The sequence below is a fragment of the Mobula birostris genome, chromosome 4, assembly GCF_030028105.1.
Source record: "Mobula birostris isolate sMobBir1 chromosome 4, sMobBir1.hap1, whole genome shotgun sequence".
NCBI classification, from domain to species: domain Eukaryota; kingdom Metazoa; phylum Chordata; class Chondrichthyes; order Myliobatiformes; family Myliobatidae; genus Mobula; species Mobula birostris.
The window spans coordinates 148,305,616-148,332,934 of record NC_092373.1 but is presented as its reverse complement, the minus strand read 5'-3'; the positions used below and the strand labels follow the sequence as shown (position 1 = coordinate 148,332,934).

General features: G+C 39.9%; 1 long non-coding RNA gene across 2 annotated transcripts; it reads left to right on the top strand.

Annotated features, from left to right (window-relative positions):
• The first annotated feature begins 1,156 nt into the window (after positions 1–1,156).
• On the top strand, positions 1,157–26,873 carry LOC140196045 (uncharacterized). Of its 2 annotated transcripts, none has more exons than XR_011885601.1 (3): positions 1,157–1,320; positions 16,683–17,293; positions 24,410–26,873. It is a non-coding gene; the product is annotated as an uncharacterized lncRNA (long non-coding RNA). The 2 variants fall into 2 exon arrangements; XR_011885600.1 differs by having other exon boundaries at positions 16,680–17,293.
• Positions 26,874–27,319: the final 446 nt, after the last annotated feature.

Here is a 27,319-nt window from a genome sequence, read left to right as displayed (position 1 = left end):
TATCATCTTTCCTGGCAACTTCCTCAGAAAGCTCTATAAGATTGACTACACATGACCTAGAATACACAAAGCCATGTTGACTATCTCTAAACAATCTCTGCCTATCCAAAATTTATTCTCTTATTCCCAAGACAGGATGTCAGCCTGAAAATCCGTGTATATCTTTTCCTTCCACAGACGCTGCTCGACCTGCTGATTTCTTCAAGCAAAGTGTTTTTTTGTTTGCTGCCAGTTTCTAGTTTTCAAATTTAAGGCACAGAGAAATGCTTGCAAAACAAAACATGCTCAGCTGTCCAAGTTCATTGCTAGAACCCCCCACAAAATAAAATTTGTTATTTTTTTACTTTTTAATTAAAACCAGTTAATGCAATTTGGATCAACTCATTCTGATCTTCAACAGTTTCAAAGCCATGGGTCTGCAATGGAAGATCAGTTGCATGTAATTATAGAATATTAGATCTAAACCAGACTCACATTCAAAATAGTCACATACATTAAAAAAAAAAGAAAAGAACAATGTTGGCAGTTATGCTGGTAAACTAATTTCACTTTGCTGAAACTCGCTATGTTCAGTTTGCAACTCATAGCTCAGAAATGTTGCTCATCTAAGATCCTTTAATTCTATCTCGAAAGTCATGACACTAGCTTGAGACTGAAAGCTTAATCAACCCTTGAACATTAATGTTATTCTGACTTACAATCTATCAGGCTGATGGAAGGCAGGCTTTCTAGGAGTAAATTAATAACATTCAAATATTGCAGTTCTAATTAAATGTTATTTTGACAGAAATTCTAACACAAAAAATGTTGATAAACATCCTGTATAATATGTCACTGCCTGGAGCCTCCCTCGCTCTATTTTAGTCTTGTGGGATAATCTAGAAGATCATCTTGAACAATTTTAAATAATGTGTTTTCACTGAGGGCAGTTTATTCTGAAAACTATATTTACACAAGGCTTTACATCCTTAAACCACCTTTCTACAGTACCAAAGATTAATGTGACCACATCCAGTACTCCTGATAAGCTTCAAATGGATTCTTTTTCTTTCTTTCTCTCTCTCTCCCTCTCCCTCTCCCTCTCCCTCTCCCTCTCCCTCCCCCTCCCCCTCCCCCTCCCCCTCCCCTCCCCCTCCCCCTCCCTCTACCTCTCCCTCTCCCTCTCCCTCTCCCTCTCCCTCTCCCTCTCCCTCTCCCTCCCTCTCTCTCTCTCTCTCCTTGTAATTCGTTACAGTTTCAAAGGAAGGCGTACTTCATTTTTCTACTCTCCCATCAAAGTCTATTATGAAATGAAGAGAACAGGGCACTGTGCTCACTCAGGTCAGTATTTTTCAGAGAAATTACTCTAGCCATCTGTTTTAAAACTGTTTTAAACAAATTATGCTCACAGCAGCCGGCTTTGTGAAATTCAAGATGAGATCTATGTGCAATTACGTTGTGGAATTACTCCTAGACCTTAAATTATCCATACTGAATCCCCCCCTGCATAAATTGAAGTGTGGTATTCATATTCTTTGTTAGAGGAATACCAAAAATAGATGTATGATCATTTACAATGAAGCAGGATGGTGGAACTTGATTATGGCACAGAACATTTCTTCAGCTTCCTCTTCTTTTTAAAAAAAATGGTTGCAGATAATCCAATCCAAACCTACTAACTAAGGCCACTGCAGAAGCCCAAAGCATTAAAACAAATAATTGTTTTACTATGTTCACTATCTTTTACCAACATAAAACAATACATTGCCACTTGTGAGATACCAAGAGAGCACACACTTACATTGGCTTCTAAAATGGAATCCAATTCACAAATGCACATGGATCGGCTCGGCAAAATGATTAATTCAATGCAACGATTGCTGATTCAAAACCTGGTAGTATTGTGAATTATGAAATAGAAGGCAATGAACTATAATTTGTAACTCCAAAACATAAAATTAATTGCAAGAAAAATATGGAAGTCAAGGAGAACAGGTCTTAGTTTGTTTTTACTTTAAGCAAGACATGCGCATATGATGTGGTGGTGTGATGACATATGCCATGCATGTACTTTTACATCTTGAATTGAATTGATTTTATTTCTTACATCCTTCACCTACGTGAGAAGTAAAAATCTTTACGTAACGTCTCCATCTAAGTGTGCAATGTGCAATCACTGTAATTTATAACTATAATAAATAGAACAGTCAATGCAATATAGAGTACACTCAAATCAGCGTGAGTTCATCAGTCTGATGGCCTGGTGGAAGATGCTGTCCCAGAGCCTGTTGGTCCTGGCTTTTATGCTGCAATACCACTTCCCAGATGGTAGCAGCTAGAATAGATTGTGGTTGGGATGGCTTGAGCCCCCAATGATCCTACGGGCCCTTTTTACACACCTGTTCTTGTAAATGTCCTGAAGCATGGGAAGTTCACAACTACAGATGCACTGGCCTGTTTGCACCACTACCTGCAGAATCCTGTGATTAAGGAAGGTACAATTCCCATACCAGACAGTGATACAGTAGTCAGGATGCTCTCAATTGTGCCTCTATAGAAAGTTCATATACCTCATAATGAATTACTTAGACTTCAGAGAATATTTAATCAAACAATATATTTACAATATTGCTCAAATATGACTGAAATATTAAATACACCATACCCTCTGCTTAGCTATTAACTTCAACTCCTTGTAGAATGCACCTCCACTGACAAGGCAGATCTCTCTGCTTGGCAGGTGAGACTGTGGCTCTGAACCAACCTCAGGTTCTGGGACCTTCTCCATGGTGGTTGTAGGAGTTGATTTTGAGATGCAGGAAGTGGTTCTGACAGCTAGCTCTGGACACCTTTCTTCTCCCTTTCTTGGCTTTTCTCTCTGGATCTACTTCAATACTTTCTTCTTTCCTGGTGCTGGCTTCTTTCTCTTTGTATCATGCTCTTAATCGCTTTTTTGGTCGCACTACCTTTCCTTATCCTTGGTTTACTCGCAAACCCTATCATGGTCCCGATCTCACTCACACACTCATTCACGCACTTTTTCTGTTTCTTCTTCTTCATTCTAGGATGTGGATCTTGGGAAAGTACATTTAGTTCACTGGAGTATTTTTCTATTAATTCTTCTACTACTCCCTTTATAATTTGATCTCTCCTGTTGGTTTCATCTTCCACAATATCATCTGCTGAGTTCTCTTTTATCATATCCCTATTCACTCCTTTCTTCTTACTGTTCTATTCATCCAACTGGGCTTTAGCCTTTGCATCCACTTATACAAACAGATTTTGTCTACCACTTGAAGTTCAAGGTATAACCTTAATGCACACAGAGTAGTTTCTGATTCTTTATACTCACAAAAGCCAAATGCTTGCAACTTTTCTGAAGCTCCTTGAACTCTCTTCCGGCTTAAAACCAAACGACAGTTCACAAGTAACTGCCTGATTAACATATCAGGAGGTTTCTCGGATATGTTACCTAAAAGAAAAACTGTTATAGTCAGACCACAACTTCCATCTCTGAGCAGCTTGGCCCTTCCTCAGTCCAATATGTTTTTCAATCAGAGGCATAGAGGTTGGCAGCAACATTTTTTTGCCACTTTGGGCAACAGCTCATGGTGTACAATATGGAAACAGATATGGCAACATGTAGTACCTTTCTTAATTCACTTTCAGTTGACTTTATTTCAGGGAATATGACATTCAATGGCAGATGAATGTTCAATTAACTTGTAGTTGTCTCAGCCAATCACACCCTACAATGTTGGCAATGTTTACCACATACAAGCCCAATGTGGCTTGTTGGTTGTTATATTTCACTGTTATAAATGTCATTCCCACAGGAGTTATCTTTTCTCCAGTATAAGTACTTAGTTGGATATTTGCAAGCTTCAGTTTGATATCTTTGAAATGGGGTTCAAACTCATTTTGTGGAATGACAGAAACAACTGAGCCAGTGTCCAATTCCATTTTAATTAATTTATTGTTCACTTCTGGTGTAAGCCACATTACTTGTCTATCATTAGTTTTCACATTGTAAATCTTAAGGCTACTCAGTTCTGTGCCACCCTCATCGTCTTCTGATTTTTCATTAACAGCATTCAGATTAATGCTCTTTCTGCAACTGCAACATGACTTTTTGACTTTTTTCCCTCCCCATGCAATCCATTTGTTTTTGTCTGCCCAACATGTTCTTTGTATGTGTCCTACTTTGTTGCAATTTCTGCAAGTTTTGTCTTTAATCCTGAATTGATCTGGTGTATGTGAGCCCCTGCCACAAAAGTGATAAAATTTGCTCAGCCAGGCCAATGTCTGTTTAGATGTTGTAATTTCATTCACACTCATTTTCATTCACTGCAACTCAGTTGTGTCCTTCGCTGCATTTTCCACTAACACAGCTATTTCAACTGCTCTTTCAAATGTGTTTCAGTTAGCAGCCATTTTTGAATGCTTTCTTGTAAGATTCCACAAACTAAATGATCTCTCAGTGCATTGGTAAGCCCATTAAACCCAAACAAAATACTGCAGGAATTCAGCAGATCAGGCAGCATCTATGGAAATGAATAGATAGTCAATGTTTTGGGCTGAGACCCTACTGTAGCACTGAGAAGGAAGCCGGGAGATGCCAGAACTAAGTGATGGGATGAAAGGAAAGAGGCTAGCTTGAAGGTGATAGGTGAAGCCAGATAGGTGGGAAATGTCAAGGGCTGGAGAAGAAGGAATCTGATAGAAGAGGAGAGTGGACAATAGGAGAAAAAGAAGGCAGAGGGGACCCAGAGGAAGTAATAGGCAGGTGGGAATAAGTGAAAGGTCAGAGCGGAGAATAAAAGAATGAGCTGGAGGACATTTGTTTACCTTTCACTCTCCTCTTCTATAATGAAATCAACATTCATGCCATCAGGTTGGAGGGTACCTAGATGGAATATAAAATATTGCTCATCCACCCTGTGAGTGGCCTCATCTTAGCACAAGCGGAGGCCATCGACCGGCATGTGAGAATGAGAATAGAAATTGGAATTAAAATATTTGGCCACTGGGAAGTCCTGCTTGTGGCAGAAGGTGCGGAGGTGCTCGATGAAGTGAACCCCCAATTTATAACAGGTCTCACCAATGTAGTGGAAGCCACATTGGGAGCACTGGACACAATAGGTGACCCCAGCGGTTTCACTGGTGAAGTGTTGCCTCACCTGGAAGGACTGTTTGGGGCCCTGAATAGAGATCCTTAGTTCCTGCTTTCAATATTCCTTGGCCTGCCTTCAGTGGTACTCAAGTATTCAAAGCATTGTTTGTGGAAGTTTGCTAACTTTTAGCAGAGGAACTTATAGAGAGTCTTGGAGGAGAACCCAAAATGTTAGTTGCAGACTGCACCATTTGGAATGAGTGTCAGAATTCCAGGTTGGCTTAGTGTGTTGCGAGAAGGAGAATGTGTGCTGTCATCTTGAGAGTACTGTAAGTTCACATCCCACAGAAACAATGCTGACAACTGCAACCAAGCAAACCAAGTAATCAGTTTGAGGACAGTCTGCTAGACTCCTGCAAACCTCTTTGAATAGGGATATGTTAGCCATGGGGGTAGAGGACAAGCTTGCCGCGCAGGGGCTGAGTTTGTGTCATCACAGACTGAATCTCCTCAGCAATACTCAGACATTAGGTGGCTTCTCTTCAAACTGCTTTTTCACACAGCCAATATCAAGTCTATATTGCATTGGGTTGGCATCTAATATCTTTCCCCTCAAATGAAAAGTGAAAGTGTTTAGCAAATTCTCTTGAAATTTCCTTTCTCTTTTTCTGACAAGGGAGGCCGAAGGCTGTGACTATAATTACAAATTGGCCACAGACCTGCTAGTATGAAGAAGGAACCTGTTAGCCTCTTAGGGCTTTCCTTCTCACAATCACAAGATCAGGTTATTGAAGGGACACAACAGAATCAATCTTTCCTCACCTCACCAATTGTACTTCACAGTAATATGGACTAAAATAACAACTATAATTAAACTTGTATTATAATTGTATGGGAATTATAATTGTAGAGCTTACAACTATAATTGCCATCGATGGCTGTGCAGATCAAGTCAATGGGTACATTTACAGTAGAGTTTGACAGGTTCTTGATTAATCAGGACATCAAAGGCTACGGGGAGAAGGCTGGAAAATGGGGTTGAGAGGGATAATAAATCAGCCATGGTGGAGAGATGGAGCAGACTTGATGGGGTGAATAGCCTAATTCTGCTCCTATGTCCTACGCTCTTATGGTCTAACTTTATTTATATCATCTTTAATGTAACAATATTTCTTAAGATGCTTCCCAGAAATATTATTAAAAAGAAACTAATGTCTAGCTTGATGTTGAGGTTTCAGGGCAAGTAATGTAATGCTTGGCCAAGGAGATAGATTTTATATATCTTCTTAAAGGAGGTAGGGTGTGTGGCAAATCGAAGCAGACAAGTTTGGAGAAAGAATTATAGAGCTTAAGGAGATTACAGAGCTAGGAATGGGAAGCATGCAAAAAGAGGGGCAAGAACTTTAAAGCTGAGGCATTACTTAACTCAGGTCAGCAAAGTCATTGAATGGCACATGAATATGTAGAGAAGGGAAGGATATGGTCAATGTGCAGGGAAGAAGAACTCAATTGGTTAAATTAGTTCAGCACAACACCATAGGCTGAAGGGCCTACCCTGTGTTGTACTGTTTAATATTCTATGTCCTATATTTAAAAATTTAGCTGACGTCAGCCTCTCAGACAATGGACTGAATCAGATTCAGAATCAGATAATCTGGCATGTGTCGAGAAATGTGTTGTTTTGGGGCAGCATAATAGTGCAAGACATAAAATTGCTATAAGTTACAAAATAAATAATGAGTGCAAAAAACAAATAATGGGGTAGTGTTCATTGGTTCATGGACCATTCTGAAATCTGATGATGGAAAGGAAGAAACTCTATTTAAAACGTTGAGTATGGGTCTTCAGGCTCCTTTACCTCCTCCCTAATGATATGAATGTGAAGCGAGCTTGTTCTTAATGATGGAAGCCAACTTCTTGAGGAACTGCCTCTTGAAGAAATCTTTGATAGCAGGGAGGGTTGTACCGTGATGGAGCTGGTTGTCTACAAGCTCTAGAGCCTCTCCACCAGACTGTGATGCAAGCAGTCAGATTGCACTTCATCGACCGTCTGCAAAATTTTGCCGCCTTTGCTGACATACCAAATCTTCTCAAGCTCCTAATGAAGTATAGCCACTGGCATGTGATCTTCAGGATTGAGTTCATGTGTTGGACCAAGGATAGATTTTCTGATACGTCAATGCCCAGGAACTTGAAGCTGCTCACCCTTTCCACTGCTGACCCCTCAATGAGGACTGGAGTGTGTTCTCTCTACTCACCCTACCTGAAGTCCACAGTCATTTCTTTGGTTATGCTGATGTTGAATGCCAGGTTGTTGTTGTGACACCACTCAACTAGCTGATCTATCTCACTCCTGTATGCCACCCTGTCGCCATCTGAAATTATGCCAATAACAGAGGCAGGCATGTGGTGTGTTGGTGTTATCAAATGGGGGAAAAAAATAATTAGTGTTTTCAGCAGCAGATGGGTAGAGCCAGGATTGTGTCAGAGCATGCTTCAGCAATGGGAACAAAGCAGCCTCACAGATAACAAGAATATGATTGAAAGCTCATCTCAGGATTCAAAGTGGCACCAAGGCAACAAACAGTGTGGTTCAGTTTCATTTATCGTGTGAAGGATTGAGTCTGGCAGGAATTGTGAAGCAAAAGAAAAGCAATAGCTTCAGTTTTCCTGATATTATGTCAAAAGAAATTTCTGTTCATCCAGGACTAGATGTTAGGCAGCTAACCTGAAAATTCAGAGTTCAAGAGTGGTATTAGTGAGGTGGTGCTGCATGTTATCATCAGACATAAAGAAAATTGTTGCCTGGTTCTTTGTTCATGTTTGTGAATGCAGGATATACATGGGAAATAGAGGGGAGCCAAGGATAAATCCCAGGGACTCAAGAGTAATGATACAGAAAAAAAAGCCATAGCTGGTAATTCTCTGGTTACAGCCAGATACATAATTTAATCCAAGGTCATGATTTCTTTATTTCTCAGTACTCCTTAACAATGTATAATAGTTTAATATGAAGGGGTTTAGTATATCAATGTTTTACTGGTTTATTTTCTCTGTTATATATTTATTTTCTTTTGGGACAATTTTGTCAATTTTGCCTCTTATCAACTTCACTGCTTTTTCAAACAGACCATATGAATACTATAGAGAGAGTGCAGAGGAGATTTACAAGGATGTTGCCTGGATTGGGGAGCTTGCCCTATGAGAATAAGTTGAGTGAATTTGGCCTCTTCTCCTTGGAGCGACAGAGGATGAGAAGTGACCTGATAGAGGTGTATAAAATGATGAGGGGCATTGATCTTGTTGATAGCCAGAGGCTTTTTCCTAGGGCTGAAATGGCTAACACGAAGGGACATAGTTTTAAGTTGCTTTGAAGTAGGTATCAGGGGTAAGTTTTTCATACAGAGAGTGGTGGGTGCATGGAGTACACTGCCGGCAGCTGCAGTGGAGGCAGATACAATAGGGTCTTTTAAGATCCTCTTAGATAGGTACATGGAGCTTAGAAAAATAGAGGGCAATGTACTATGGAAATTCTAAGCAGTTTCTAGAGTGGGTTGCATGGTCGGCATAACATTGTGGGCTGAAGGGCCTATAACGTGCTGTAGATTTCTATGTTCTATATCAAGTATTCTGAATTATGTGCAATATAATCATCATCATGTCACCCATTGTTCTTACAGTTACAGCATTGATATGCTTGATCTTCCTGAATGCATGAACAACCAATTAAAACAAATCAAAAAATTTCTTTTTAATGGAAGCTAATTGCAGATTCAATGTGAGAAATTCTGTTTCCGCATTTCATCATATTTATAATCATTATAATCTATTGCTTGCCAGCACACTTATAAGTTATGAAACAGCATTTAATTTACCGGGGCAATTTAGAAATTACATCTGCTGACCATTAATGTCTGACTCCGCATGATTTGTTTCATTTAAATACTTAAGTAAGCTCCACACGTGAAAAATGTGCATTATTTCATAACTGCAGTGTTGAAGTGAAAAATCAGGTTTTGGTTAAAAGTTAAAAGAGCAAGATTCACCACCAACTGTGACAACATTCAGCTCAGGGGTGTCATGGAATTTTCTTACTTGCCGAGATAGACACAGTTACTCTAGCTCTCAACCCCATCAAGGCTGAGTTAATTGTGAATCCCCATTAAGTTAAATGTCCTACTCCCTCCATTATTAATAAATTTTGGGCTTCGACTAGGTGCAACGAACATACTTAACAATATCTTCCAGACCTGCATCATAAAACCGCAAAGGATATGAGCATAATTAGGCCATTCCATCCATCAAGTCTGCTCCACATCATAACTACCAAGAAGGAAGTGCAGAGATTGTGTCGAGATCTTTGTAGAGATCTGCTTTCACTTTGACACAAACGAGTCTTTTTCTGTTGATCAGTGTCAAAAGAGCCAAATTAAATCCATTGTGATTCAATGTTGTAAAACAGTAAGACATGAAAACTTCTGGGGGGATGGGGTGAATACCTTTTATCGGCACTGTATGTTTACATAATTATCTCCATATTATAAGGAATTTTAAAAAATTACTTCGGAGCTTATTCAACAAAGTTGATAAACCTGAAAGTTCATTTGCATCGCAAAGAGCAGTCATACAAACATCACAAACAAGATCATATAATTATCGTGGCACAGAAGAGGTAATGTAGTTGAGCAAATCTTTTCTGGCCTTGTGTTAAGCAATTCAGTCTGTTTTATATCTATCCCCTTTGTTCCCAGAGTCTGCAAATTGATACTAAAATAAACGGTGTCATTGACCGTGGAGTTGGTTATCTTACAGAGGGATCTTGATGAGCTGAATAAATGGGGTGAGGAATAGAAAATGGATTTTAATTCAGATAAGTATGAAATGTTGAATTTTGGGAAGACAGTGAATGGTGAGGTCCTACAGAGTATTACAGAACAGAGGGACCTAGGCTGCACAATTTAATAGAGAGGTAAGGAGCGTGCATGGCTTGCTTGACATTATTAGCTGATGCATCAAGTTATGTTAAGCTGAGTCAAGAATTTGTGTTGCAGATTTAGAAAACTCTGGTTAGACCACAGCTGGAGTATTTCTAGTCACCCTATTATAGGAACTATTTGGAGGCTTTGAAGAAAGTGTAAAGAAAGTTTGCCAGGATATTGCCTAGAGGGCATGATTATGAGATTCTGGACCAATTTAGATGTGTTCAATGAAGGAGTGGAGGCTGAGAGGAGACCTGATAGAAGTTTATAAGATTATGAAAGGCCTAGATAGAATAGGCAACCAGCATTTTTGTCTTAGAATAAAATATTTAATACTAGACGGCGTGATTTTAAGGTGAGGGATGGTAAGTTCAAAGGAAATGTGCAAGGCTTATGCTTCCACACTGATACAGGTGTCTGGAATGCATTACCGAAGATGGTAGTGGAGAAAAATATGCAAGCATTTACAAGGCTCTAAGAAATGCACATAAACATGCAGAGAGTGGAGGGATATGGACCTTGTGCAGCCAAAAAGGACTAGTTTAGTGAGGCATTTAATTACAAAGTTTATTAGTTCAGCACAATATCATGGGCCAAAGGGCCTGTTCTTGTGTTGTACTGTTCTATGTTCAAGGAGCAAATCTACATGGTTCTCTGAAAGTGACATCACAAGGAAACGGTGTTTGAAAAGGCTTTTAGCATACTGGCCGAAGTCAGTAAGGCCACTGAGTTTAGAAGTTGGGATGTCATGTTGAAGTAGTACAAAAGCTGGTGAGGCTTCATTTTGAAAATTCCATTCAGTTTTGATCATCCTGCTATAAGAAAGATGCCATTAAGTTGGAAAACGTGCAGAGGAGATTTACAAGGATGTTGCTGGGACTTGAGTGAGTGAGTTATGAGGAGAGGTTGAACAGGTTAGGGACTTTTTTTCCATTGGAGCAGAAGAGAATGAGGTAATTTCTTACAGAAGGGTATTAAATCATGAGGAGCATACATAAGGTCAATACACACAATCTTTTGCACTTGGTGGGGTAATTAATAACTAGGGGGCATAGGTTTAAGGTGAAAGATGAAAGATTTAATCAGAACTTCATGGGCAATTCTTTCACCTAGAGCAGACTTTCTCAACCTTTTTGCTCTGGAGGAACCCTTGACTAATTTCAGGTCTCATTATTATATCTACAGCTCACGGTACGTTCGCGTGATCTGTAAGTTGTAGATATAATCCAAAAGTAATTGTCAATGCTCTTTTGAGTGAAGAATGAATTTTTAGCCAAACCCTTTGAACAAAACAGGTTGTCAAACTTAGCTTACCTTTCTTGAAATTAATCTCTTCCTTTCCCTTTCAAAAATTTTCAAAACCCATAAGGCAAACATAATAAATTTCTGTTAAATAACTGGCTTAAACCAAAATGGGATTTAATTTTTCTAAAGGTAGCCTTGGTAGATTTAATTTAAATGAAAGTTGCAATGAAAATTTATTGACAATGTTAAATCATAAAGTTACTAAAAACCGTGAGCCAAATCAACGTGAGTGAAAATACAGCCTGACAAAATTTTATAAAAGACTTTGAAAAAATGCTTTCTTACATGATCAGGCTCAAATATAGGCCTAGCATGTGAAACCTGTGCTTGTTTTTTTGCTGCACAAATACTCAGTTCTGGATCGAACATGAGATATCACCTTTAACTGTAATGAGATGATCTCTATCCTTGCTCTTGATGCTTGTTAAACAAGAAAAAGGTTGAAGTTGAAAACTGCAGCAAAATATTCATTGCTTTCCTTTGAATGGTAGAATACTCTTCTTTCACAGAAATCCAGTGTTTGTTCTGGGGCAGGTCAGTAAATCTCATCTTGAGCACATGATCAGACTGCACCTCACAAAGCTCTTCCTTTTCTCTCAAAGTCAAGTTCTCAGGCTGAGCAGAAGATTCAGAGTAAGGGTCCTCCACCTTCACTTGTGGTGAAAGGGAGGAGTTCTGAAGTTCTTCCAGGTGGTTTTCAATAAGACTTGAGACTTTCCGATCATTCCTCACTCTCAAGCCCAAGCAGCGGTGGAAGTGTTTCAAGATTTCCTTTAGCAACATGATTTTTCCAAAGATTCAGTTTCCTTTTAAATCCAAGAATTTTGTCACTTGAAATCAAAACATTTTGTTCAGGGCCTTGCAGAAACTTGCTCAACTGGTTCATATAATGAAAAGTGGCTTCTAAGTAGGATATTTTCTGCAACCATTCTTCATCTTCGAAGCACTCAGCAAAATCTGGCCTACTATTTTCTTGACAGTACTCCTGCAATTCACTTTTCTGGTCAAACATGATGTTGAGAACTCTTCCTCTGCTAAGCCACCGGATTTCTGTATGTAGCAGGATACTGCTGTGCTCTTTGTCCAAGTTTTCACAAAGTTTTTTAAACATTTTTGAGTGAACTGGTCTTTGTTTAATAAAGTTAACCATTTTTGTAGCACCATTCAGAACTTTTTTCATTTCATCTAAAATAAGTTTTTGACATCAGCAATTCTCCGTAAAGAAAGCAGTGTGTTGTGACAACATCAGGATTTTCTTTTTTTTTACAAGAGAAACAAAACTTCTCATGGAGCCAACCATTGATGGGACACCATCAGTATAGATGCTGACACAGTTCCTCCAAGACAGACCTTTTGTTCCCAGATATAAAGACAAAACTTTAAATATATAAACAACAGGAATTCTGCAGATGCTGGAAATTCAAGCAACAAACATAAAAGTTGCTGGTGAACGCAGCAGGCCAGGCAGTCCTGACGAAGGGTCTCGGCCTGAAACGTCGACTGCACCTCTTCCTAGAGATGCTGCCTGGCCTGCCGCGTTCACCAGCAACTTTAAATACATCTTGGTCTTTGCATGTTTTGGGCAGCTCTTTGCAACAGAAAAAGTTTTCTTGAATTTCACCATCATTTACATATTTTACAAATGATATAACATGACATTTATTGCTGAAATCTGTCGACTTATAAACCTGGATTGAGAAGCTGTTTGTTTTTGGTTGTCACACAAAACCTCTTCAGTATTATGTGACATGTCATCAATACGTCAGCTTATCGTACTGTTTGAGAGTGAAACCTTTTCAATTTCTCATATTACATCTTGTCCTAACGTTCTACCTACTTTAATTTTACATGCTGGCATTATTAGGTCTTCACCAACTGTGTGGCTTTTCCTTTTCTGGGTAATAAGTTCTGCTACTAAATAACTTAATTCCTAGACGTTTTTACTGACTGTGATTTTATTACCAAAAACTTTGTCTGTTTTGAGATTCCAATAGCTGTTTAAAATAATTAGAATTTTTACATTTTTATGTAATTTTTACAGAATTTTGACCCTGACTTGATGTTGCACACTAACTTTGGCTCAGCAAGAGGTGGCTCTAAGTGGGCCCTGAGACCCACTCTCAGGGTCTCATGAATGGCCATTATTTGAGATACCAAGGACATGGCCTAGAAGATTAGCTCACCTTCAGATTTCTGGGATTTCGTGGCTCTGGAGGCAGGTGTACTTGTGGTCAAAGCCTCTGCAGGGAATCAGTGTGTTGTAGGAGATAGAAGGTCGAAAGCAGCAAGTTGGCTGCTAGCTGTGTGTCCAAAGGCCTGAGTTCTTTGGGCACAGAGCTTGGAAAAAGCAACGCAAAGGACTTTTAACATCGTAAATCAGCGAGTTGTTTGTTATGTCTTCCCTCTCACGGTGAAATGGACCACCTCTTTTTCCCATATCAGGGAGAGAGAGAGAGAGCCTGTGGTATGTTGAATTACAGGGTGAACAAGTAGTCTCGGGAATAGGGCAAGTTTTTTGATGTTTTGGTTCACACTTGAGTGCTCGGTGGAGGGGTGCTGATGCTTTTTTGCTTGTGGGGGAGAGAGGAGTGAGGGGCTTTGGGGTTCTAACATTTAACTGCCATTCATTCTTTGGGGCACACCTCTGTTTTCGTGGATGATTGTGAAGGAAAAACATTTCAGGATGTATATTGTATACATTTCTCTGACATTAAATGTACCTTTGAAACCTTTGAAACCTTTGAAACATGTCATATGGCTGTGATTTGTAGTTAAGTGTCTTTTCGATTTTGCTGGAGCCATTGCTGCATTTGTAAGTTGTTTGCTGCAGACTAGGCACAATGGACTAGGACAACTTGGATCACCAGTCCATGTAAAACCCATTAATAAGTAGCTTTCATTGTAAAGATGGACTTTTTTGTGTCTGTTATTGCAATAGTACAGTGAAATGACTCAGAAGATTGTAATTCAGAAATCGTCACCTTGGTCCATCAGACATGTTTGTAAAACACAGGGATTAATAAAATATAAAAATGGGTGACTCCATTCAATGATTGGAAAACACACTTCACACTCCTCATCAGCCTACTGTCCTCCCCTCCGATGCTCACCAATCATCAGCCTACCATCATCCCCTCCATGCAATACAGCGCTCACTAATTATCAACAGCCTCCCCTGGCTCACGTCAAAAATGGAGAATGGTCTCAACTGAATAAACATGGTCCTTACCGCACTGCCATAACGTACTGAGAGACCTCCAGTGAGATTGCTAATGGGTCTGCACAGCTACTGCCCACCACTGTGAGCGCCAACATCACACGCTGCACGAAGTTCAAAAAATGACATTTACTTTTTTTAATCACGATCTCTCACAGAAACCCGAGCCACCTCTTGCTGAGCCCCAGTTGAGAATCCCTGATCCAGATGGTGATCACTAGATAGAATGAATGCCAGAGGAAGTGGATTAAGCACCTACATTAATAATATTTGAAAAAGCATTTGAACAGCTGCCTGAGTAGGAAAGATTTAGAGGGATATGGGCAAAAATGTAGGCAAATGGATGTGCTTTTATGAGAACCTTGTTTGCCATGAACCATTTGTGTCAAAGGGCCAGTTTCCATGCAGTATGACTCTGCGACTCTAAACTGTTTTTCTCTTGTCCATATCCAATTTCCTCCTGAAAACTGATTCTGTTTACATCAGTCCTACTGACATAGAAATCCAGCCACAACTATTTTGTAATCATTTATTTTCCCTCACATCCCCTTTGCACCTTCAGAACAATATTTTAAATCGGGATCCTTTAGCCCTTGAACTACCTGCTAAAGGGATCAACTTCCCCTTATTGAGCCTGCATGATCCAGTCATGAACTTGAACAAATCTATCAAATCTCTCAAAATAGTGTCAAAGGATATTCTACATCCACTTGGATAGAAAATCAGAGCCTCAATTTAATAACCCAGCTGAAAGGTGGTCACTTCTGCAATCCGACACGTAGTTCGAAACTACTTCAGCTAAGATTACATACTCAACATCAGCAACAACCTACATTTAGACAGGGGCTTTAACTTAGTAAAATATCCAACAGCATTTTTCTGTCACAGAGATTAACAAAATATTCAGTTAGCGAGCCTATTCTAGACCAAAATGTATACAATTTGGCGCATTCATTGAATTAAGGATTATGGGATTAGGGCATGAAGATGAAGTTTATGTAAAAGTGAATCCGTGATCTGAATGAATGGCAGAGTAATTTCATGCAGCAAAATGGTCTACATCTGTTCCTATAGTTTTTCTAATTTGACACTGAGGCAAATGAAAGGAATTACTGAGAGGACGAAAAGCTTGGTTGAAGTGGTAAAGTTCAAGTAGTGCCACAGAAGAGAAGAAATAACAAGATAGTGGGGAGAAATTCAAGTTAGCATACCAGAGCAAGAGTACATGAGTTCTTCAATAGGAAATAATACACTTCATCGCTTTACTTAACCATTGAATTAATTTCTCATCAATAATTCAGTTCACAATAGATGGAGGAAGGCTGATTGATCAGACTTGGTAAGAAAATTATGATGATTTAAAAATAATTATCAAAACACATTTAGATTTCATTATGTACCAGGCTGTAATCTGCAAAATTTCAGGCTATAAGGCATCCTTCCTCCTGTACTCAGAAGCTCTTCTGATGAAGGTCAATGTACAATTTGCTTTAATTGTTTGCAGCACTTGCATGCTTATTCAGTGTGACTGATATACACCTAGATGACTTTTTTCTACAATATATTACATCTGACAAGTATTTGTCCATTTACTGAACTTGCCCAAAGCACCTTGAAACTGCTTTGCAAGCTCCCATGGCTCACAATCACACCCAGTTTTGATTCCACCATGAAACTATTGATACATATTTTGAATAGCTGAGGCCCAAGCACAAATCTACATGACATTCCACTACACTCTGCCTGCCAGCCCAGTAAAGACCCACTTATTCCGACTTTCTGTTTGCTGTATGTTAACAATCCATAACAATATTTTACTCCCAATTCTATGTGCTAGGTCAAATTTAGATTAGAACACTCAGTCCTCATTTATTGTCATGTAGAAATGCATGCATTAAGAAATGATATAATGTTCCTCCAGAGTGATATCACAAGAAAAACAGGACAAACCAACGACTAACACTGACAAAACAACATAATTATAAAATATAGTTACAGCAGAGCAAAGCAATACCATAATTTGATAAAGAGCAGACCATGGGCACAGTAAAAAAAAAGTCTCAAAGTTCTAATTGTCTCCCGATAGCAGGTGGCAAAAGGGAGAAACGCTCCCTGCTATTAACCTCCAGGCGCCGACAACTGCCGATGTATTGGAAGCATCCGACCTCAGCTGGCTCTGAGTCCCTCTAAAAACTTCGAGCCTTCGACCGGCCCCTCTGATACAGCCTCCCGAGCACCATCCTCTGCCGAACACTTCGACCCCGCTCCGGCCGCCGAGCAACAATCAAAGCCGAGGACTTGGGGCCTTCTCCTCTGGAGATTCCGGATCACACAGTAGCAGCGGCAGCGAAGCAGGCATTTCAGAAGTTTCTCCAGATGTTCCTGCCTGCTCTCACGTCTGTCTCCATCAAATCAGGATTGTGCACGGCACCCTACTTGACAGATAACAGGTATCATTCACCGGAGTGGCCACTGCACACTGCATCGCGCCGCCATCTTCTCCTCCCCCTTTAATTTGATAACTGCATTTCTAGAGAACCTTGGGATATTTTACGGTATTAAATGTGCTTGATAAATGCACAATATTCCTATTATTCTTATGATTGACTGGCTTCTATTACCAGATGCACAACGCAAAAATATTCATGCTTTTTAAAGAAGAAACAAAGGAAGAGGCAAATGAAAGGATATCCATGTAAGGTAAGTGGAGGAAAATTTTGGAGAGATATCAGAGTAAGTGTTTTTATACAAAGAGTATTGGGTGGCTGGAACATTCTGCGGGAATGATGGTAGAGGCCGATACAATATAAAAGAAGATTGAGGGTTATGGGCTAGTAGGAGGGAAGGGTTAGATTGATCATGGTACAGGTTTATTTTGGTTGGCAGAACATTGTGGGCTGAAGGACTCATAATGTTCTGTGCTGTTCTACGTTCGATGTTCTAAAATATCAGGAGAAACAAATAATATTAAATAAACTGAGCAGATAATCTACTGTGATATTCCTGCAAATTAAACCAATAATTCATACACTATTGCATTAGGCCCGAGGAACTCCTATATTTTCAATCCGGATATTCTAAGGAATCTATTGAGAAAACAGACAAATAGAAAACACAGTTTATTATTGTGTAATAGTTCCATTGTCTGATTGCCAAACATTGGGAAGATAACATTGGTAAATACATTGCCAGAATTGGAATAAATTTGTTTCTACATTCTCATTGTGCTTAATGGACAAAAAAAATAGTAGTGGCAGTCATCCTTGTGAGATGTAGACTTAGAATTGTTAAAAATTATGTAGATAGTTCTAAGAATATTACTGCTCTCTTGTAGGAAATGGTTTAAGCAAAAAATCAAAGGGCTCTGTTCCTTCCATTCCTGTTGTCACTCTCTGGTTTCAATTCAAAGTTACTGGCCTAGAACATCTATCTTACAGTATAACTCTTGCATGAGTGCTTGAATTTAATCAAATAAACCTAACTACTAGATGTGACTGGTAATTACTTTCCAGAAAACTATTTTCTTGATGTTCATCCCCTCCACTCGGATCCGTCATTACCTGTTCAATTGATCCACCCAACCTTCTCAAGTTTAATTTTGAATCTTCCATGCCAGTAAAAATTCCCCATGTACAATGGAGGTCGATCCTTGCTCCTCCATCTTCATTCCCATCTCTATTCCCAGTCCTGCTGTTTGTTTACTAATTCTTTCATGATTGGTGGTGGATACTGTCTAAGACATTGCTTACTTAGAATCTTCATAAGACTCCCCTTTTCTGTGACTTTGTACAGCTTGTATTTGCACCTGGGTTTCACATTTCTGTAGACACTGGATTTCTGGATCAAAAATCAGCACATTGGAAGAATTCAGTGGGTCAAACAGCATTTATGTGCTTTGACATTCTGGGCAAAAATCCTACATCAGGATTGTGAAGGAAGAGGAAAGATTGCTAATATATAGCAATATGTGGGTGGGGGGTTGGTGGTGGAATAAGAGGCTGGTAGTTGATGGGTAGAACTAGATGATGGGAGATGTAGGGAGTTTAAGGACAGATGATGTGTCTATGGAACTAGATGGGAGAGGAAGAGCATGGTGGGGTTGGCGGAGCAAGGGGAAAGATGAACAAAAGAGAAGAGGTGAGTAGGTAAGTTTCTGCGGGTTACCTGAAATAGGAAAATTCAATATTCAGTTAATTAAGTTGAAAGTTTTTGTTCCAGATTCCATTAGTTGTGGTCTCCTTTATCATGATCATGATCTTCTTTAAGGTTAGAAAGACATCACTTCTGACTTCTCCTCTCTCTGGATTGTTTTCAATGCTCACAGTTTGGTCATAGCTGCATTCAGCCACACTTGGCATATTATGGCTGCACTGCACCCCTGCCCCCCGACTAGGATTGAGCTGGATTCATTGCATTTAGTAATTCCATGAGTAGCAGAAGTATGATAGAGACCATACTTTTTCTAAAGAACTAAGCTATCTCATCCACCATGGCATCATCGTCTATTTTGACTCGAGTAGCCTCACTACAATAGCTCCTAGCTTATCACCATTAGTGTATGCTTGCATTGGTACTGCAATCACCTGAGCACTCTAATGAACCAGCTATCTCATCACTCAAACAAATCACAGACTCCCTGATGAGAATCATTTACTGTGAATATTTCCAGGGTTACTGTGCATAGATGGACAACAATGATCAGAAAATAGAATCAGGATAAAATGGTCTGTTCTAGATTGGCAAAATGAAACTAATGCATGCCACAATGATTACTGTCAAGGCCTCATCTGTTAATCTAAATTAATGAGCTGCATGAAGGGACTGAATGTGGGGTAATCAAATTTGCTGGCAATAGATAGGTAGATGGCAAGAGAATACTTAATTTCCTTAAGATTCATGAAACCTCCTTCTACTGGGTGTTTCTGGAAATGTGGCTCATTAGCTCCTCACTAACAGCCACTGGATTCTGCAGTAATAAACCCACCTTTTCTAGCTTCATACATGTAAGGTGTATACAACTTTGGTCCCGGCAATTCCATGAGATAGGGATGTCTCACCACCCAAGCCCTGTTTTGTGTGAATGTTGTGTGATTTACTGTCCTGCAATAGCCAGTCAGCATGAAATAACAAATCGTACCCAATACAATTATAAATAAGTATATTTGTGAACATTAATTTAATCAAAGAGTGAGTAAAGAAAAGAAAGTAAAACGAACGAGCCTATTATAATTAAACAGTCAAATGTGCACAGGTTGAAGCTGATATCTTCCAAAAACCATATTTGCTGATACTCGGCAGATTTCCACGTCTGGGCTCCATCAAATAGCATTTCCCCACCGGTTCAAATCCTACAACCGGTTCTCTCCAGTGTCTTCTCTCTTCGTCTCCCGCCGAACAAAGGCAAAGTCACAGAACCGGTGTCAGTCACAAAATCACACCCCTAGCCATCTCTAGATCCTTCTCACCATTCCACTCTCCTGACTGGATGGCCACAGTCCTAAACATCCCTTACCTCCATCGGTAATCCTAACACTGCTTCTACAGAAAGACCATTACAAGTAATACCCTACATTAGCAGTAAAACCTTTACCAGGGCATTACATTTATAAACAGGTTAAATGAGTGGGCAACAGAGAAACAGACTCAAGCAATTCCAGCACCTATGCCTGTTATGTGTTTCCTGAACAAACTTCAAAACCAATTGCCATCAAAGTTTCCTAATCATGCCAACCTTACCTTTCATCCTTAATGGAACATAGAGCTCTGAAATCTTACTAACTCACTTTCAAAAGACTTCCATTTGTTAGATGTTACTTCACCTGTAAGTATCTGTTCCTGATCTACTTTCATCAGGTCCTCTCTTCTATTCTTGAAATCAGGCATCACTCAATTTAGGATCTCAACCTGAGGACAAATCTTATCCCTTTTCATAACTACCTTGAAACCTACAGAATCATGGTCACTGTTCTAAAAGTGTTCTCCCACTGATACTTCCACCACCGTCCCAGTCTCATCTTGATGATTTTGTTAACTATCTGTCTCTAGTTCTGAGAAATTTATTCTTTTAGCTACTTAGCTCCTTTCAGTACAGGCATCACATTTTTCTTTTGATAGCATCCCATCAAACCAATAGCTTAGTCACTGGCATCTCCATACCAATTTTCACTCTTTACTCTTCAATTCCAGTACATCGGTGGTACTTCAGTAAGACTTCCGTATATGTTATCATCATTGTATCTGAGACAAAAGTGAACCGACATTCTTCAGGAAATTTCTCCTGCACCATCACTTGAGACAGTCTTTCATTTTTAAGGATTACCATGAGAAGGGTTTCAGGCATGATGGCCGGACATCATGCAGCTAAGTATGTTGATGCCAAAGTCTACAGCTTAGCTCAGACATTACTCGAATGCAAACACTCCTGTTACTCAGTTAGCAACAGCGTCTATTAATAATCTAAACCATATTCCTTCATCACACAGCTTTTGCAGAGGCCCACGTTTTCAAATATGGCAAGAATGTTGTCTGGCTAAATTGCATGGTGCACTCTGATTATATTTCCGTATCTCTTGGTGGGCTAAAAATGAGGTCCAAAGGCTTAGTGTCCTAGAGGAGAGAATGTTAGCCTCCATTGGAATGCCTATAGTCAGCAATAAAATTGAGACAATTAAATGTAACCACATGGTCATGACTAATAAACTTCTGATCTATTCTGATTAATAAACTGCATATAGTGTCAGTATTTACTTCTGACTTTTCAACTCCCTTCACCAGAACTCTACCACATGGCTTTCTTTTAGATTATTAAGGACACTCACCTGGCTAAGCAATAGCTGCTAATTGAGATAGTGGGAATAAGATGGCATCCCATCACTTAATGTGATTTCTGCTGCTTTAAGTCAGGGGATCTTTATAGTGAACTCTATTATTATGGACTTGAATACATATGGAGGTCAATGGATGTGCCTGATTGTATCAGCGTGTGTACAAATTACACCATATTTTCGTCAGCTTCAACTCCAGGACCCGCCTATCACTGAACACTAGGCCTCAAAGGTACATATGCAGGGAATGAAAGGAAGTGGCTCAAGTCGAGACAGAAGGTATTTTTTAAACACGAGATTCTCCAGATGCTGGAAATCTAAAGCAACACACACATAATTCTGGAGGGACTCAATAGTTCAGGCAGCATCTATGACAAAGAATAAACAGTCAACATTTTGGGCCAAGACCTTTCATCAGGGATATCTTAAAATTGGCATCTTGCCCAGCTTGGAGAGCATGTATTGAAGGGCATGTTTCTGTGCTATGTTCCATGTTCTATGTAAAAGGAGCCAGAAACTACTCAACTTTCTCATTCTTTTGAGAGGGGTCTTGTTTTTTTTTTGTTACAGGAAGGCTGAATTCTGCTGCTCTCTTTCTGGAGTTAATGTGAGAAACCAGCACGACTCTGATTGTATTAGAGGATTTGAAATTCTACTGGCAGCTCAATTAAGTCCTAGGTTTAGCTCAATGGTTATGGTTCCAGGTGAGGAGCAGTACAACTGCTGTTGAAAATGTTTGAGTGATGACAAGTGCTGAACTGCTGAAGGAGCATCAGTGAGCAGCTGAGAAATCTAAATATGTGATCTGTTATAAACCAAATTCAGGCTGGCAATTCAGGAGCAGCAGGAAGAATTGGAATTTCCAAAATTAGGCAATCAACTTTTAAGCCACAGAGTTGTGTACTGAACAGCTTGGAGACCTCCTGGTGCCCATTTTATAAAATTGCTCAATGCATCTGCAGCTCTGCGTCTTAAGATTAGGGGGAATTTATAGTGGTTTATTATCATGGTCTCCAATACATATGGATATCAGTGGGTGGCATGGAAATAGTGCTCTCGAAATTGACAGACCTTTCTACCCCCTCAGAAACAAGAGTTCAATTCTGAGGTCTGTTGATCTGTTTGCACTGGCAGTGACAGACAATTCCCAGAACACGACTAGCTCTCCACTCCGAATAAGGCATTGAGTCTATTTTTCACAAGATGGAATAAAAGGAAAATGTCTTTACATAGAGAACTATTATGATCCAGAATTCACTGCATGTAGGGATGACAGAAACAAGATTAATCACAGCTCTCCGTGGTTTGAAAAGAAACTCAGAGAGGCAGTTCTGAGAAAAATCATTTGTACAGCTGTAAAGGAAGGAGAGGGAGAAATGAGAAAGTCAGGATTTCTCTGCTAGATGCTGACACAATCTCAAAGGACTGAATGGCCTTTTGGGTACTATAGCAATTATATGACTTTATGAATTCTACCCTTCCAAGCGATCATATTATCTTTTATATATTCCATAATTGTATTATTATTTATTAAAATAAACAAAGATATCATAAATTGAACAGTAAAAGGGGAAGACAATCAGTTCATTTAATCTAATTATGATTGAAATTACAAATGATTTAAGAGATATTTTTCACTAATTTCATCAAATGATCTACTCTAAGAGCAAGTCACTTATTAATTATGAGATACAGCTTAGGCATCAGTCCATAATCTGTCTTTTCATTTGTAATGTAATGTTGTGATCTTATCTTTATCCAGTGACAATGAAGATATGGGAAATTTGAATTAAAACAAAAACTGTTGTAAATATTCAGTAAACCATGCAGCATCTCCAGGCAGTGAACAGAGCTAACTTTCTGGCTCAATCAGAATTTGCTTGGAGGTAAAATGATTTTAAGATGCAAAACAAAAGTGGGATGAGGGAAAAGAAGAAAAAAAAAACATATCTGTGATAGGGTGGAAGACGGGAGAGGCTGAAAGATTAAAGGAGTGAAATACACGGTAATAGAAGTCATGAGGACATTAAAATGCAGAACAGATAACTGTAAATGCAAAAAGAATTTGGAAAGAATGCTGCAACATAGGAATGATAGTGTAGGTTAAATGTAAGTGTTGAACTTAATGATGGCCCTTTAAGGGAGTATTGTGACATACAGTTCCTTTAGTTTGCATTGCAGTGTACTGTAACATGTAGAGCAGGACAAGACACAGAAGTCGTCCTGGTCATCCACTGCGCCTAGTCCCATCTCCAGCCATCTCAACTCTGTCTTGCCACTGGATCCAGATGGGAATTGGGAAGAGAGAGTGAGGCTGACGCCTTGCAACTCTCCCTCACTTAAATCCATATCACGCGCTAGTCTCGACACCATCATCGACGTCGATGATGGACGAACAACCAACCAACTGGAGCAATGTAGGAGGCTAAGAATGGAAAGGTCAGAGTGGCAAATAAAGTGACAGGCAATTGGAAACCCAGGGTCTTGAGTTGCAGACTGAATAGAGAAGTTCAGCAAGATAGGACCCACCCTGTGATCAATAATGGAGACCAGATGAGGTCTGGTGAATGCATGATGTTTAACGGAAATAATCACCTCTTTTGCTGTTTATTGTTTCCTGTCTTCCACCCATTCATAAAGCATGTTTGTTTATTTCTCTCTTCCTAGTTTCCCAGTACTTTAAGAATGTTTATCTTTGACTATTCCCAATCCTAATAAATGGTTATTAACCTGAGACATTCTCTCTTCCTCTCTCCACAGATATTACATAACTTTTCTCATCTTTGTTTTCCTTATTTCATACTTGAAGTTCAAAGTACATTTAATTATGTATACTATATACAACCTTGAGATTTGTCTCCTTACAGGCAGCCACAAAACAAAGAAACCCATGAGGGCAGAGTTAAGATGGTGCCAAATCCTGTCTCTTCAAGCTTATCTGTGGAAACAGCTTAAATTCCTCTCTTTAATGTCTCTTTTTTCCCTTTTCAAGGTGGCTGGGGTTCTGTTGAGGTCCCTGATCTACGATGGCACTCAAAACTGTGGCGGGTGAGTTCCCACTGCTGGAGCTCACCAGCCGGCTGTTTCCCAACATTCTCCAGGTGCGGCAACGAAGATGGCGCCTCCAGGGTGCGGCCCTGTGGACAACCAGTTCCACGCCAGTGTTGCCGACTGAGGCGTTGCAGGAAAAGGAACATAAGGATTTCACTGCGGGGGATCTGCAAGTGGAGGTCTCTGTAGTTGCGTGATTGCACTCTCTCTCTATCTTTCTCTTGATGGTAGGGAGAGGTTGCAGTTGATTCTCAAATTGGAGAATCTCAGGACAAAAAAAACGACATGACAGGCTGTAACATTGTAACAGCAACTGTTAGTCTCCCCTTTCCTTGTGAAATGGGTGACACCTGTCTGTCCCTTGTAAGTGAGAGGGACAGCGTGTGGCATGGTGAACTGTTGGGTAAACAATAGTTGTTGTTGGGTGCTTTGCTATTGCTTGGTGCTTGTGACTGCTGACACTATTTTACTGAACTGGGTTGGGGAGGGGAGGTTGAATCATTGATGCTTTGCTGTTGCTTGCACGGGGTAGGGAGAGTGTTTGGGTTCTTCTGTTTTTCATAGATGTCTACGAAGACTAAGTATTTCAAGTTGTATACTCTAAATATTCTCTGATAATAAATGGAACCATTTGAAACCCAATAGAACTCATTAAAAAAGACTATTGAATACCCAACATACAGAAAAAAAAAACAAATTATAAAAACAATAAAAATCAGCAAATAACATTCAGAACTGAAGTTCACAAAAGTGAGTCCACAGACACAAAGCCAGTCATCACTGCATCTGATTCAGGAGCCCAATAGTTGCAGGCCTCAGCCTCAGTTCAGTGCAGAGACGAGTAAACGTTCTGGAGCAGTAAGCTGAACCAGTGCATCCCTCGCCTCTGGCTGGGATACCCTGACATTTTCAATCTGTCTCAGCACTTAAATCAGCCAAACTTTGGTCATTTCTTGCTCTCGGACCTGGGCCTTGCTGCTATAATAGGTTCTTGAGCCCGAGCCCTGCTGCCTCGATTCGGCCTGTAGCTGTCTATACAATTCGGCCTGGCACTTAAATCAATCAAGCTTTAGGTCTTTCCTCACACTCAGGCCTGAACCCACCCAGCTGCCTTGACTCTGCCACGCCTCGGTTCTTCCACATGGAATCACCTCCAAGTCCACTCCAGCAATGGCCAAACATTGGCTCATTGTCTGCTCTCAGGCCAGGGCCCCATCGTCTCAATTCAGCCCATACACACCACACTGCTAACATCCTCATTAGAGACTTCAGTTCACACTACAAAAATGCCAGTTCTTTCAGGCACTTCGAAAACTCAACTCTGAAAGGAAAGTTACAAGCTATCAATTGCAGTCATTGTATCTGAGAAAAAAATGTGATCAATATAGTAATTTATAGTTCTTTTATTTGCTACCAGCAAGTTGTTGCTGTGCTTCACCAGTGCCATCTTAAACCAGAAGCAAGGCTTCTCTAACCAACATTCAATTCTCCTTCCTTTGACATATATTTCCTTACATTAACCCTTTGAATCTGTGTTTGCTATCATAATCATCTTATCAATTACATTCCCTAGTTATATTCCTGTAAACTACTCACGTATGTTCATGAAAGCCTATCAATTTTATTATCACTTACTGGGAATAAAGATAATTTCAATGTTTCATTTACCCTGGTAACTACCCCAGTCTTTGGGATACTGAAGTGAGCCACAGCATATTTGGACAGCATGGTCCCAAAGACCTGTCTCCATACTGTATGGTTCTAAGACAGTCAAATGAAATTCACGAGGCTATAGGAATGATACAAACTCCACACAGACACCACCTGGAAGTCAGAATCAACCCAGACTGCGGTGCAGTGAGACAGCTGCACTTGATGCAGCACTACCATGAGTTTCACCAATATTACTGATCATTCCAAGGTCTTTCTCCATCAACTGCTGAACTTGAAGTCTTGATGGCCAGAATTCAATTCACTGTTTACCATGTAGCCCGAGATTAGGTTTGTACTTGACAGATTGGTGATACAACTCAACAGTAGATTTATTGACTCCCACTTTTACAGTAACTAGATTTTGCAGGCTTAGATTCTTGTTGATGTGTTCACCTGTTTGTGCTGATTTAGAAGTTGATGGCTTGAAAACAGCAATGAGGCACTAAACTGACTGATTTTTGCCAAGTCTCTGGGGACTTTTCTGCCAGAAATGACAGCAGGCCTTGAATACACCTGCTCATCTTTGGCTGGGTATATGATAGCAATAGCGTAACAGTGAACCAACAGCTCTACAAAGAGCCATCTCAGAATCTCAGTAATGCAGGTGGTACAGAAAGAAAATGCAGAAATTGGACAGTGTAACATCACTGTATGGAGTGCTGTGTTTTTGGATTCATATAAAAAATAAAAACTATGCAGCTAGCATATGGATCAAGAAGACTACAATTTTTATTCCTTGATATCTGTCTCTCTGGTTTACTGGAGGGTGCCAAATATGCACGGGGGTGTCCAGCAATGCACAACACTTTTATGGATGTTAATCCTGCATTTTCATTGCTCTGTGAGTGGTTAAGCAGACTGTGGGCTGATCATGCCAAACATGGCTCTGTTCTAGGAGACATGAAGCAGACATCCCCCAACTGATCCCTGACCACAACTGGCAAACTGACATGGGAAGATTCCCAGCTTTACTTTTTCAATTCTCTATTGTGCACCCATTCCTCAGCAACCCCTGATAGTGAACTCTTCTCTCTTCCCAAAATATCTCAACGCTACTGCAAGTTCCCCCTCAACCAATCGTCAGCCCATCCATTAACATCTACCACCAACACATCCCGCAGCATTCTACGTGCCAGTC